Source organism: Delphinapterus leucas, chromosome 9 (genome assembly GCF_059928025.1).
Source record: "Delphinapterus leucas isolate spDelLeu-1000000601 "Yukka" chromosome 9, BTC_Dleu_Yukka2, whole genome shotgun sequence".
Classification (NCBI taxonomy): domain Eukaryota; kingdom Metazoa; phylum Chordata; class Mammalia; order Artiodactyla; family Monodontidae; genus Delphinapterus; species Delphinapterus leucas.
The window spans coordinates 21,676,118-21,690,114 of record NC_143137.1 but is presented as its reverse complement, the minus strand read 5'-3'; the positions used below and the strand labels follow the sequence as shown (position 1 = coordinate 21,690,114).

General features: G+C 42.5%; 1 pseudogene across 1 annotated transcript in view; it reads right to left on the bottom strand.

The window, feature by feature from the left end:
- LOC111178341 (uncharacterized) overlaps nt 1-5,009 on the bottom strand; it is a 39,907-nt pseudogene extending 34,898 nt beyond the window's left edge. The window contains exon 1 of the transcript XR_016394218.1: nt 4,936-5,009. The product of XR_016394218.1 is annotated as an uncharacterized LOC111178341 (transcript). The remainder of the gene's footprint in view (nt 1-4,935) is intronic.
- Between the last annotated feature and the right edge of the window lie 8,988 nt (nt 5,010-13,997).

The window sequence follows — 13,997 nt, the reverse complement described above, 5'->3', positions numbered from 1 at the left end:
TGGTAAATAACTTCATACTCACTCCATAGCATTTATGATCTCACAGTCTTATTTCCTGCAGACCTAGCCCGGAAGCTAGATTTTAAGACTAGCTGTGGATTTAGAAGACGATTCATAAACACTATGCACAGCATGGTGATGACTGGTGGGGACAGCCGGTTCTTACATCAGTCTGCTTTACATTCTAATAGCGTGGAAAATAACAGGTTATAGAGTAGTGCTTTGTAACTACCCTCTCCTTGCTTCTGGCAAATTAGTGAAAGCCAAATAAACTCCACACTTTAGTGTTTGTGTATCTGCAGAGTGAAAGGCAGCACTGGGCTAGGTGGGGCGTGATGGTGCTTGGGAGGTGGGCAGAGGGGTAAGGCTGGAGGCGCTGCATGTTCAGAGGGAGGGTAACAGGAAATGGCCCGGCGGGTTTGGGAAGCAACAAGCTGAGTCTTGCTGGAGTGTAAAGGCGAGAGGGGACAGCGGCATGGGAAAAACTCAGGTTCTTGAACTTTTCTTTTTCCTGAAAATCCCTCAAATAGGATGCCTCTTCTGAATACTGATATTACTAGAGTATCAATTTAGATTATGTTAACTTTTTCCGGTATAGCTATCCTTCCATTTCAAAGCACTGGTTGGCTAGACTTCTAAAATACTATCGCAGCATCATCCACCACGAGCAGAATATTTAGAACAAAGGTGACACTGGACCACAGGATGAGTCTCCCGGAGGTCGAGGAGGGAACATGCTCCGTAGGCAGCTAATATGCTTCCCGTGAGTAAGGCTTCCCCCTCTGCGCCGCCTCAGGAATGCCCTCTCCTTCCTTTCACAAGTAACGGCTTTACAATTCTAGCCCTAGATCCAGAGTCTGGTGAGCTTCATCGATGGTCTTAACAGCCTGGAAAGTATTATTCAAAGAAACTGGGGGAAAAAAACCAACCAAACAAACAAAAGAACTGTCTTCCCAGATTTCTGAGAAAGGGGTGAATACTGACCTACATTTAATGCTCTAGATTAAAATCAAAGGTTTAGGATAAAGAAAAAAAATCTTCTATATCATCTAATGAAATCAACTTATTCTGCATATGGGAAATTGAGGCTCGGATGGGGGAAAAAAAGTAAAAAAATTAAACCACGGTAAATTTCTAGCGGTGACCACGGGCGAGTCTTTTAACGCAGGTTGTGCCTTCTTCCATCATCTACTTGTATGCTGCACCAAGAGGCGGACGCGGTAGGTCGGTATGCTGTTAAGACATGGCTGCAAACCCATCTCTAAGCTGAGATGCGTTCAAGCACCAAAAACTCATGGGAATTTAGGGTGCTCATCATTTAGGCTGGAAAGAGGTGACTAAGCTCCTTGACCTAAGGTTTATTCGTCCTGATCACTCGCTGTGAACCAGGGCCATTCAAAGCCAAACGTTTAGCAGGGCAGGTCTGGGACAGGCTGCCCTGGGTAAATCAGCCTTCATGCTGAGGGCTCCGGCGGCAGAGCCTCATGGCAGCCACTCGGGAACGTGGCTGACTCCGGCAAAAGCCTTCTCTCAAAGCCCACTGCGGCCCAGCCAGCCCCCTTGCCAGCTCTGGCAAGGCCCACCCACCACAGACTTACACAAGCATCTCGGTGTCTACTGAGTAGCCTTTCTATCCCTTTCTTCAATGTCCTCTTCAGTTCCACCCGAAAAGAACAAAAAGCAACTGTACTGTAGTGGAGGACGGAGCCCTTAGTAGAGAATGATGTCTGAAAACAAACCCATCGTGATGTGAATCATCATCATTAACGCTGACCAATCAAACCATATCCATGAAATTAAGAGAAACCAAGCAGTTTCTTTTGGTATCTATTAGGATGTTCACTATTTTACCGTATTAATATAAATTGCTAAAAGTTTCCTGGAAATCAAGCCTACAAGTTAGAGAAAAAACAGAATGAAGGAAAATGTCTTTGAGCCCAGTTTTGAATTCAAATGATTCAGGAGGTTTAAAAGGTATCACATGAATAGATCAATGATAAAGGAAAAAGTGCTAAAACATTAATTGCAGAATCCAGTAGGTGTCTATATGGGGGTTCACTGTAAAATTCTTTCAACTTTGCTGTGTGCTTGAGATTTTTTATAATAAGATGTTGGAAAAAAAGTATTTCCATATCTCCGCTCGGGTGCTAATATGCACCAAAACTCATGGACTCCTACAGCTAGATATAACAGTACAAGGTCCTGAAATATAAAAGAAGCACCAAAGATTAATGCAGATGATTAATGCAGATGACTCAGCACACAATGTTGAGGGATCTACTTTGTGAAAAAAAAAAAAAATTTGGATCTTTTTCTCACACTTCACTTCTAATTTGGTGGATTTTACATTAAAAATGTTTCTCTAAATTTTTAATTAGATGAATATTTTCCAACTTCTGGGTGGGAAGGAATTCCTAAGCCCAAAGTAACAGAAGTCACAAAGAAAAAAAAAAACAGACAAAAATCATTTCATTTTCAGCTAAATAAAATGTAAGGGTTCTATATCTCAAAAAATCATAAGCAAAATTAAAAATCAAAGAAGCTGGGGAAAATATCTGCTGCAAATATCACACGCACACGTGCACACGTGCACACACACACACACACACACACGACTACATAAATTACAGAACAGTTCAAATACATTATAGAATAATTACACCCCAACAGAAAAGTCGGTAATGGACATGAACAGAACATTTACAAAAGGAAACAATGGACTAATAAACACATAAAGAAGTTAAACTTTACTGATAGCCATTAAAAAATGCCACATGCCTGTCACAGAGTGGGTACTCATCAAATAGCTGTTGAATAAATCAACCAAAAATAGGGCTTCCCTGGTGGTGCAGTGGTTGAGAGTCCGCCTGCTGATGCAGGGGACATGGGTTTGTGCCCCGGTCCAGGAAGATCCCACATGCTGCGGAGCGGCTGGGCCCATGAGCCATGGCTGCTGAGCCTGCGCGTCCGGAGCCTGTGCTCCGCAACGGAAGAGGCCACAACAGTGAGAGGCCCGCGTACCACAAAAAAAAAAAATCCAAGATGCATGTATTTAAAAGGTTAATTACTGTCACAGCAAAGGAAACCTTCAACAAAACGAGAAGACAACCTACTGAATGGGACAAAACAAAAAGACAATCTACTGAATGGGAGAAAATATTTGAAAATGATATGACTGATAATGGACTGATATCCAAAATATATAAACAGCTCATATAACTCAACATCAAAAAGACAAACAATCCAGTTTAAAAAATGGGTAGAAGACCTAAATACACATTTTCCCAAAGAAGACATACAGATGGCCAATAGGCACATGAAAAGATATTCAACACACTAATTATTAGAGAAATGCAAATCAAAACCACAATGAGGTATAACCTCACAGCTGTCAGAACAGCTATTATTAAAAAATCTACAAATAATAGCAAATTTTGGCAAGGATGTGGAGAAAAGGGAACCCTTGTACACTGCTGGAAATGTAAATTGGTGCAACCGCTATGGAAAACAGTATGAAGGTGTCACAAAAAAACTAAAAATACTACCATATGATCCAGCAATTCCACTCCTGGGTATATATCCAAAAAAATAAAAACTAACTGAAGAAGATACATGCACCCCAATGTTCATAGCAGCACTATTTACAAAAGCCAAGATATGGAAGCAACCCGTGTCTATCAACAGGTGAGTGGATAAAGATGTGGGGTGTGTGTGTGTGTGTATACATACACATATATATGTATTCATACACACATGCACGCGCGTGTGCGCACACACACACACACACAATGGAATATTACTCGGCCATGAAAAAGAGTGGAATTCTGCCATTTGTAACAACGTGGATGGACCTAGAGAGTATTATGCTGAGTGAGATAAGTCAGACAGAGAAAGACAAATACTGTATGTTAGTGGAATCTAAAACAATAAAATAAACAAATGTAGGGACTTCTCTGGCGGTCCAGTGGGTAGGAATCTGGGGGCATGGAATACAGGGGGAATACAGGGGGCATGGGTTTGATCCCTGCTTGGGGAACTAGATCCTGCATGCATGCCACACCTAAAAGATCCCGCATGCCGCAACTGAGACCCGGAGCAGCCAAAATAAATAAATAAATAAATTTAAAAAATAATAATAAGTTTTTAAAAAATAAATGAATGTATATAACAAAAAAGAAACAGACTCACAGATTTAGAAAATAAACTACTGGGTACCAGTCGGGAGAGGGAATGGGGGGGAGGGGTAAAACAGAGCTATGGGATTAATAGATACGAACTACCTTTTATAAAATTATTTTGTAATAACTTTAAATGAAGTATAATCTATAAAAATGTTATGAATGACTACGCTCTACACCTGAAACTAATATAATATTGTAAATCAATTAAAAAAAAAAAACTTCTCAGGAAAATTCTAGCCAAAATATAAAGTTTTATACTAAAAAAAAAAGGATAATTCTTGTAATGTAAAAATAGCTTTTAAAAAATTGGAAGCAAACTGAACACCCCCAAATTAGAGAATAATGCACCATTATTTAAAAACATTTTAAAATGTTTTTAAAGCAGTTTAAAGCATGTGGAGAAGATGTGCATTTAATGTAAGATATAAACATGCCTATACAGAATGATGCTGATCTTGCAACGGGGTGTGTGTGTGTGTGTGTGTGTGTGTGTGCGCGCGCGCACATGTGTGCATATTCAGGAAAATACTGGAAGGAAATCAATATACATAAATATTAACAGAGCTTTGGGTGATGGAATCAGAGGTAATTTTTATTTCATCTTCTACATTTTTAAAAAAGTTTCATTACAAGTTAGTCAGAAAAAATTTTAAATACCATATAAACCATTTGGAAGAGTGACCCACTGCTTTAGCAACAGGTCTTCACACAAGTCAAGGCCACCACCGACTTCGAATTGTTGCTGCTAACCTACATTTCAAGGTCCACACCCATAAAAAGCGCCTTCCGGCCCGCTTGGGCTCTTACACCTCGGCCTGCTCCATCCATGTCGCCTTGTCTTCCCCTCCAAACCTTTTTTCCTCTCGGATTTCATTCTGTGGTGATCGATACCAACTAATAACCTAAGCCACTAACCTTACTTCACATTTTCCCCATTTTCACCTCGCTAATCTCTCTGGAATCCACAGCCATCGGTGTCCGTCCAGGGCAGCCCTGTGATCTTTCTGAAGGGTACATCTGGCCTCGTTACCCTCCTAGGTGGACACCTTCAGGCAAACACGGCACAGCGCATTAGACCCCTCTATCAGTGATTCCTTCTGCTTCACCTTCTCTCATCATTCCTTTCCCCACACCCTCCACCATACCACCTATTGCTCTGAGCCTGTGCCTACACTGTTCCTCCTGCCTGAAGCCCTCACCACCACGTCTGCCTTCCTGGTCCAGCTAACTCCTTGAAGGCTGTCCTTTAAGGGTGAATTCAGACACCGCCTCCGCTGGGAAGACTCACGGATGGTGGCTGAGTGTTATGAGGTCCTGCGGCATGTGCTGTTTTCTTGCCGCCAGAGCACTTATCATACACTGCGAATCTGTTTTTGTGCCTTTGCCTCCTCTATCAGATCGTGAGCATCTAGCAAAGGAGGCCCTCAGGGCTTGTAGAAGGAATTAATAAATGTTTCCACCGTCTAAAACAGAATTCCCTATTCTCATCTTGAAAGAGATCCCAGAGATTTCATAACTTCCCTCAGCCACTCGTTTACTTTATCAACTTGGCAATAGAGATTTTCTTATCTATTAATCAACAAAGAAGTGTATTTATTATATACTTTATGTCTTGACGACATCTCTTTGGTTTTATTTGAATTTATTTGCTCTTGCCAAAGCTATCACAGAAGTGCTACAAGTGTCCCTACACAGGACAGCCATTTAAAGGACTGCAATTTGCTGAAAGCAGGCAGTGTGTTACAAAGATAAATCAGACTGTTACTACTTAAAAACCTTTAGCAAGAAATCCTTTAGCCTTTTGGGGACTAAAACCTCTGGTTACTTTCTCTTTTGCTAGAAGGGTATATAACTTTCTGTTGCTTGTATATCGGAGCTCTTCACAATTACCCAAAATCTTTGTTCAAATGTGACTCAGATTGGACATAATAATGAGTCTGACTAATGCAAGTCTTATTTTCTTACCCTTTCATGTCATACTCCTTTGAATGCACTCAAGAATCATGTCTATGTTTTTCCACAACCGCATTACAGTACTGACTTAAATTTAGGTGACGGCCTATAAGGGCCACATTTTCTTTTTAATGGCGTTTTTTTGTGTGCTCAGCTAAACTACCTTACATTCATCCCCACCCAGCAACCACAGAGAATGACTTCTTTCCGACTTGGATGGCTCCTCTTTTAAATTCTAGAGTTTGCTGGGAAGCTAGGGAATGGCAGAGTCATGGTGAGTGAGGTCTTGCTCTTGCCGGGCCCGTAAGCGGGGCCCGCGGATGAGCCCCACTGTGGCTGCAGAAGCGCCGAAAATGCGGGCAAGTGTTTGTGTATGAGTGTGGGAGGAGGATTCGTGGCGTCCATCACAATCTCAAAGGGGTCCAACACCCTGGAAAGGGTAAGAGCCCCACCCTAAGGCACTCAGACATAAAGCAGTAAATTGGATAAACAGCGCCAGCATGACCGAATCAACTCTCTCCTCATCCATCTCCAAAGGGAATATGCGCAACTCTGATAATTATGCGCTAAGCATCTGTTGCATGAGTGAAGAACCGGCCTTGAGGGTGTGGCCTGGTGGGCCCATCACGTATGAAATTATACACAGGCCATAATCTAACGCTTCAAGCACCCTCAGCTTCTGCCTTTATCCAAGTACAGGGTACTTACTTTGTCCTCTTTTGATACCTCTAGCTGATTCAATAAAACTTACTTTAAAACCAAAACATCAAGAATCAAAAGTTTCTCTGCACATAAATATTATGTTAGTAGCCAAAAATACATGCCTTTCATGAACTGTTAGTAATTATATTATTTTTGCTAGAATATACTGCTACCTTCCATACTTGTGTTTTAAATAACATTACCAAAAAAATCACTTAACTATGTCAAAATCGAAACTGCCTTCGTGTCATTAAGTTGCAAAAATCTATTCTGTCAAAATATATCTTAAATCTTAACTTTCATTGCTGTCTACGGGTTATGCTATCTTATTTATAACTATCACCGCACCTAGTGTATTTTCTACAGGTCAACATAAAACGTAGCATAAACGTGCCAGGAAAAAATGCTCTTTAAAGCGTTTACTTGGATTAAATGCCCTTCAGAAACTGAGAAGCAAACACTAGTAAAAATCAGAAACTGCTGTCATCCATACTCACCACTGAACAGCCATACAAAGGGTCTCCCAGCACAGGCTAGACCTGTCCTGGAAGCAAGGGACTGAATTCCATCAGGAGAACAAGCAAGTAGAAACAGCAAGGGGCAACACTACCTTTCTCCAGCTCATCTTATTTGCAGACACACAGACTTTGGAATCCTCCAGGACTAACAATGAAAACCACACTAGGTTGTTTTCCCCAATTCCTATGAAATGAGTCAGTAGGTCAAACAACTTCTCCGCTCAGGAGACAGAACAATTTCTGAAGCTGCACTCACTGTTTCCAGGAACTGGATTCCCTCTCTTTGCCCCCTCGATAAAAGTGCTGCCAATAATCCATGGAAAGCCCACCGGGTTCTGGGTGAGACACATCGCAGATACTGCCAGAAGGTTAGTCTTTTTCATGGGGTAGTTTCCCCTTGTGAATAGTCAGGAGGACAAAAATCCAGTTAGGAGTAACACGTGGATGAAATTTCTTCACTTAAAAAGAGTTGGCGTAACTTTTTCTCTGTTGAAACCGTGTAGTCATTTCTTTCTTTCACACAAGAAGATGGAGTGATACTTAAAATACAGAAGAGAAGTAACTGCATCTCTAAGAGCCCCCCACAAACTGCTTCCTTCTGTAAAACATCTTTTCTCCCTCCAAAGGACTAGTATATTCAAAAGATTCAATGATTATGCAATTAACCCATGCTCTGAAAAACCTTTCACAGGCTTCCATGAGTCCGGCAGCTCCATCCATTAAATCATACAAAGCAGAAGTATTTAAGAGCTTGCTAGCAGTCCTCTGAATCCATGACTCAAGAGGATGAGCACGGGGTTAGCAATAATCTTCGGAATCTACCACCTACTCACCGCACGTAACATTTCTTGTAGTTAGCGACCTTCTGCGTAGGAAATCACCAGCTACCGGCAATGAATCCGTAATTCCAAGGACTCACACGTTCAGGCAAGGATATGGATGTGTATCTCTAAATACAAGTACAGAGATCTTCTGTGACAGTGCGTCAGGAGGAGACTGGAAATACTTTTGCTTTCTGTATTGAGAGTACTTTCTTTCCTTTTAAAGAGGAAGTTTCGTTTTGATCTTGAGAAATTCTCTCTGATAAAACCACCAACTGAAAACCTGCCATTATGAACGAGGGATTTCACAACCTTCATTCCAAAACACTGTGGCTATTCATTTCTGGAAGTGATTCATTGCAAAAGAATCGTCTTTGGCGGCGGAGGGAGCACTAATTTTTAGAAGACAGCCCGCCCTCTGAGAAGTGAGCAGAAACCTCAGAAACGGCGGCAGCCACGTGCCTCGCTGACCCCCCGTCACAGCTCCCTGAATCACCATCCACCAAGATGACGCGCGATGACCAATTTCCTCTTCTAACTCCCTCAGTACACAAAAACCCTTTGGTCTGTACACCCTGAATATTCCCGGGCTCTGGCAGAAAGGTTCAAATAAATCTGGGAGGAGGGCAGCAGCACTGTCAACCTGTCAACGCTCAGTTGCTGGCGAGTAACCAGCATACGGATACTCACTTCCTGTGAGTACTTCTAAAAGAGCTTATGATATTTCCTTTGGAAAAAAAAAAAAGTGGGGAGGAAAGCAATACAGGGAGGAGAAGTAACTCCAACGAGCATTCAAAGCTAAAAGCATGCAACGCGATCGCTGTTTACCAGCCACGCCTAATTTTAATTTGGTTTTTCAACCCCTGTGTAATTAAGACAGCCAAGAGAGAACAGCATCAGGAGAAAGAAAAAAAAAAGACATTTCACAAACGCTTAGACCTTCAGTGCGCGTGACCAGAAAAGTAATTTTAAGATTCAAGTGAACCAATCTGAAGCTGTTTAGAACATTAACCCTTCAAGGAAAAAGAGCTATTTTCGTTTGTCCCTACATTTCAAATATGGAAATCACCTTCCCCACTGGGTGCTGAGACACTGAAGACACAGCCTCTGAGTGCCATCCCCGGGGTTTGGGAGAAGAGGGAACATTTTCAGATTTGTCTGTGATGGGGGCAGAAAAACACCTATTTCTAACACCCCCTCACATTAACAGTGACCACGTGATTTTCGCACCAAAGCACCCCTTGAAAACTGACCACGAAGGGCTAAGATGTGACCTTCTGTATTTCTCTTGGCTTTAACCAAACCTGATCACTTAGAGAAGAGTAGAATTTCTTGATAACTGGGCAAACTAAGAAAAATTCCTTTTATCCCATCTTAAGGAGCATCAGCGTGACACAGCTCATTTTCTGAAGAGACTTGTAGACATTTTGCTAAATGAGGAGCTTAAAAAAAAAACCTGTCCTTTATTTTCAGGCTGTTTATGTGCTTCTATCTTGGGTGGGAATGGTGGGGTACGGGAGCAGAGGAGTTCATGCAGGCAGAAAGAGAAAAACACGAGCTTCCACTTAATGGGACTGAAGAATAAAAACAAACAGATCCAATGTGTTCACGTTATTTGTTACATGGCACCGCTCAGCCCTCAATTTCTAATGTGGTGATACCTTCTACCCCAGCTCCTGTATTTCTCATTTTTGAACACTCAAGATAAACATAAAGAATACATGTGAAAAATTTTAATAAAACCGTCTGCGTTTTATACTCTGGAAGGAAATTTTCACGAATGTGAAATGTTTTCACAATTTTACCAAAACTGATACTTTAAAAAGAAGAGTATGGAAACCATATGCACGGTGTGAATATAACCTTCAAATTGAGGATGAGTAAAAAACAGCACCAATAAATGTCCTTAAGGATTTGATTCAAACCAACAATACTACACAACAGTCATCCCTCTGGCCTCACTCCCAAGACCTCATCATGAACTTGCTCAATGTAAAGAGGACCTCTCTGTATGATGTCTAAAGAACAGGAACCCTAGAGGGAGTGCAGTTTTAAATATCTACAGCTTAAAAAACTCCTATTGAGGGCTTCCCTGGTGGCGCAGTGGTTGAGAGTCCGCCTGCTGATGCAGGGGACGCGGGTTCGTGCCCCGGTCTGGGAAGATCCCACATGCCGCGGAGCGGCTGCGCCCGTGAGCCATGGCTGCTGAGCCTGCGCGTCCGGAGCCTGTGCTCCGCAACGGGAGAGGCCACAACAGTGAGAGGCCCGCGTACCGCAAAAAAAAAACAACAAAAAACAAACAAAAAAAAACTCCTATTGATACTGAGCTTGGTGAATGATTAGAGGCCAGACACTTCCTCAAATGTTAGAATATCTAATTTCCCCTCCCACTGTGTCACGTTCATACACATGCTCCAAGTTCTCAAAGCTTCTGTGCAGTTTGTTCCTGTTTCAGACTGTGCCTTATGAAAGTTCCTCTTAAGTCCTGGGTGGCCAATGCAGAGGTTTCAAAAAGAGAAAGGAAAAGTAGAACAAAACAGGATAAAGATCATAAAAATACATGCGGGGACAGTATGGAGAATATGAACCCAACCCACGTGGCTGCTGCCGAGAAGCTGTTGCCCTCTAGGAACTCCTGTAAGTGGGGGAGGCTGAGGGGACTATTTCTAAAGGTGGGTATTCAGAATGTGATTAAGCTACAGGAACTGTCCAGGTCCTGCTCTAATTTGCTACGCTGTGGACATCCTGCAAGCCCAAGTTCACAGAATCAGTGTTTGCTCTCCAGACCTCTGGGCCCATTGTCCCCCCATCCCCCCCAAACAAAACAAAACCCTGTCACAAATGTTCTTCACAGCTAACGTTTGCTCAAAGTTTCCTTTTAAACAACGGAAAGGAGTGCACTCTTTAGTGGCCCTTTTATAGAAACGTTGGGGTGTGGCCTCACACAGGAAGGGCACCAGACCCAACGCGGGAAGTCAGGAGGCCTCGCGTGGGGTTCCGCCTCTTTCCCCCGGTGATGCTTTGCTCTGGTCCAGATCACCCAGCCTCTTTCAGCCAGTTTGTCCATGGTGACAGCAACCTGACTACAAGGGCCGGTTTAGGCACCTCCACGGATCTACTCATTCGATCCTCACAGCAACCCTACAAGCTCAGTTCTTTTGATTATTCCCATCCTACAGATAAGGACACAGCCTCAGGGGCTTTACGGGTTTGACCACGGTCACACAGTCGGCAGGTGGTGGAGCCAGGGTTCAGAGCCAGGGAGCCTCACCTTGATCACTCTGCTCGGAGCCTTCCATCAGCACGTCCGCCCGCCACGCCAGGCTGTGGTGCGTGTTAAGTAAAGCCGCCCTGAAAACTACTACTCGAGGCAGATTTTTACTCGTGTCACATGCAAATGTATTCTCCGCAGAGCTGAAAGAAAACCAATGACAGCTAAGTACTGCTAACTCTAACACATCCGTGTGTTCTCTGAGAACAGCTTCATATAATTTGCAAACTACCTCTTTGCAAAATTTGTGACACTGAGTTTTGGAGGCAGAAGGGATCTAGAGATCCCTTCAATCAGAGTGGTGGAGTGAGGATCCCCGGCGCAGGGGCAAGGTTTGCCCCTCCACCACAAGGTGCTGCACCACTGCCTCACAGCCGCCCGGAACTGGGAAGCACTTCTTGAGTACTACTTTGATCTGTCAGGCATTCATTCACTCATGTGACGCATGCAGGTGTAACATCAGTCCTCAGAAATGTGTCAGACATTTTCTTCTCACTACAAGCTCCTCAGACTTTAAGAAGAAAAGAGAAAGATGAGGGAAATCAAGCTTTACGTCCTATTTTTTCTTCTTCTTTTTTTAAGTCAGGGAAACACAAAGCCTCTATCAAAGTTCTCCTATGATGAACATAACTGAAGTTCTATCCAATTCTTTCTTTTCTTTGTAAACTTGCTCATATGCAGACCTGATATTAAACAAACTATCTTTCCCATGTGCTTATGGAACGTGGAAACCAGAGGAACTGGAAGCTGGGGCCTCCTTGGCTTCGATGGTGACTGATAATTTGGTCATTTACTTTTGAAGGAAAAGTAATTTCCTACTTAGGGTATTCAAACTTTTCACGCTATTTATTCTATAACATTTGGCCTTATTATATTCACGCAGAGTTTTTTTAATGGTTCCGTGTCATACTGGGTCACAACGAAATACCCGAAAATACCTCATCCTAAAACAAAGACATCTGTTGACAAGAAAAGTTAAGAAGAGAAAGAAATAAGGCCACATTCTGGTTTTGTTTCCCCTTCAGAGAGCAAAGATTCTGGGAAATTTATGTACGTTAAATTTATAAGCGGGCACTTTTCCCCCCAAAGATTTATTTGGCATGAAAAGTCACTTCCTGTAATCATAAAATCAAATGTTATTTACTCCTGTCATAACCATTCACATACTTCCTGTCATAAAAACTTGAACTTGGCTGGAATATTAAATAAAACATGCAAAAAACTACAGGTAGGAAGTGACTGTATAAATATATATTATGCTAAGTTCATAGTCCAATCTAAGAAAGGGACGAATCACCTCTTCTTGGAAAAACTAGTATTATACTTTATCATCTTGGCTGGCTAATCCCACAGAATGAACTTGGAGGGTAGAAAGCTTTCTCTATTTGCTGAGCTCAATCAATAGTTTTAAGGTGGCTTCAGGATGCCTCCCAGGGGTACCGTATGGTACCGTATGTGCATCGGGCTGCAATGTTCTTGAGGAGTTCATGGCCCAGAGTTAGAATCGTGAAGAGTCAAAAACTTACACTGGGTAGATGCGCACATTTTAAATGCATGCCCACATTTTTCTTTGATGGCTGCATATTTCTAAAAGAAAACAAGCTTCTAAATTCCTAGGCTTCCGTGTGTCTGGTGGGAAAAGCAGAGCCAGTGTACACATACAATGATAGAAGAAAGTGTGTGTGAGCAGATTTGTTTACAAAACAGGGCCCAGCAAAGTCTGTTTCTCCATGCCACAGCAGGATCCATCCAACAAAACAAACACACAGACACAGAAGAATCTATGAGAATAGCTCTTCTTTCTGATGAAGGTATAACCGTTTGTAATTATAACTGAGCCGTAAGTTATAATGTGGCTTAGTCCTGAATTGGGAATATGTCAGAAAATCCAGTTTAACACATGCATGCGCGCGCACGCACACAGAGGTGTGTATACTTCTCTACAGCACAGTGGTTTCAACGGTCCTTCTTTGGCATCAGAACCTCAAATTTATTTCTTCACACAGGCGTCTTCTCCTACCTTCAATCCTACATACTTCCATCTGGACAGGGTGGTCCTTTCAAACTCATCAGGAAACAACAAAACCAACAACGTCTATTTGTCTTAGCTTAATTAACTGTACGGCCACAGGACCAGGCTTGAGAGCTTGGACCCTGACCCTTCTTCAGGGAGCAGAGCTGAGCCAGTCGGTCGCCAAGTCTAATCAGCGCTTGTTTCCAGTGACTGCTGCCTTTGTCCTCTCCCGCCCATTCCCGATTCAAAAAGACATGTCGGACCTTTATCACTTTGTTCCTGGACAACTGTGACAGCCTTTTTAATTGTGCACTTGCCAAAGAGCAACTGCGTGGCAGAAGAACACAGTAAAGAGTAGGAAGATTGGGTTCTGGGTTTGCCTCTGCCGGATGCAAACCATGTGGTCCTGAGAAAGGTATGTGGTTTCCTTGGAACTTGGTGTTGTCACCTACAGCATGAAGAGAATGGTTATCGAACGATATGATCTAATCTGGGACATGCACAGTCACCAAATATGACCTTCTGAAACTTCGTTTC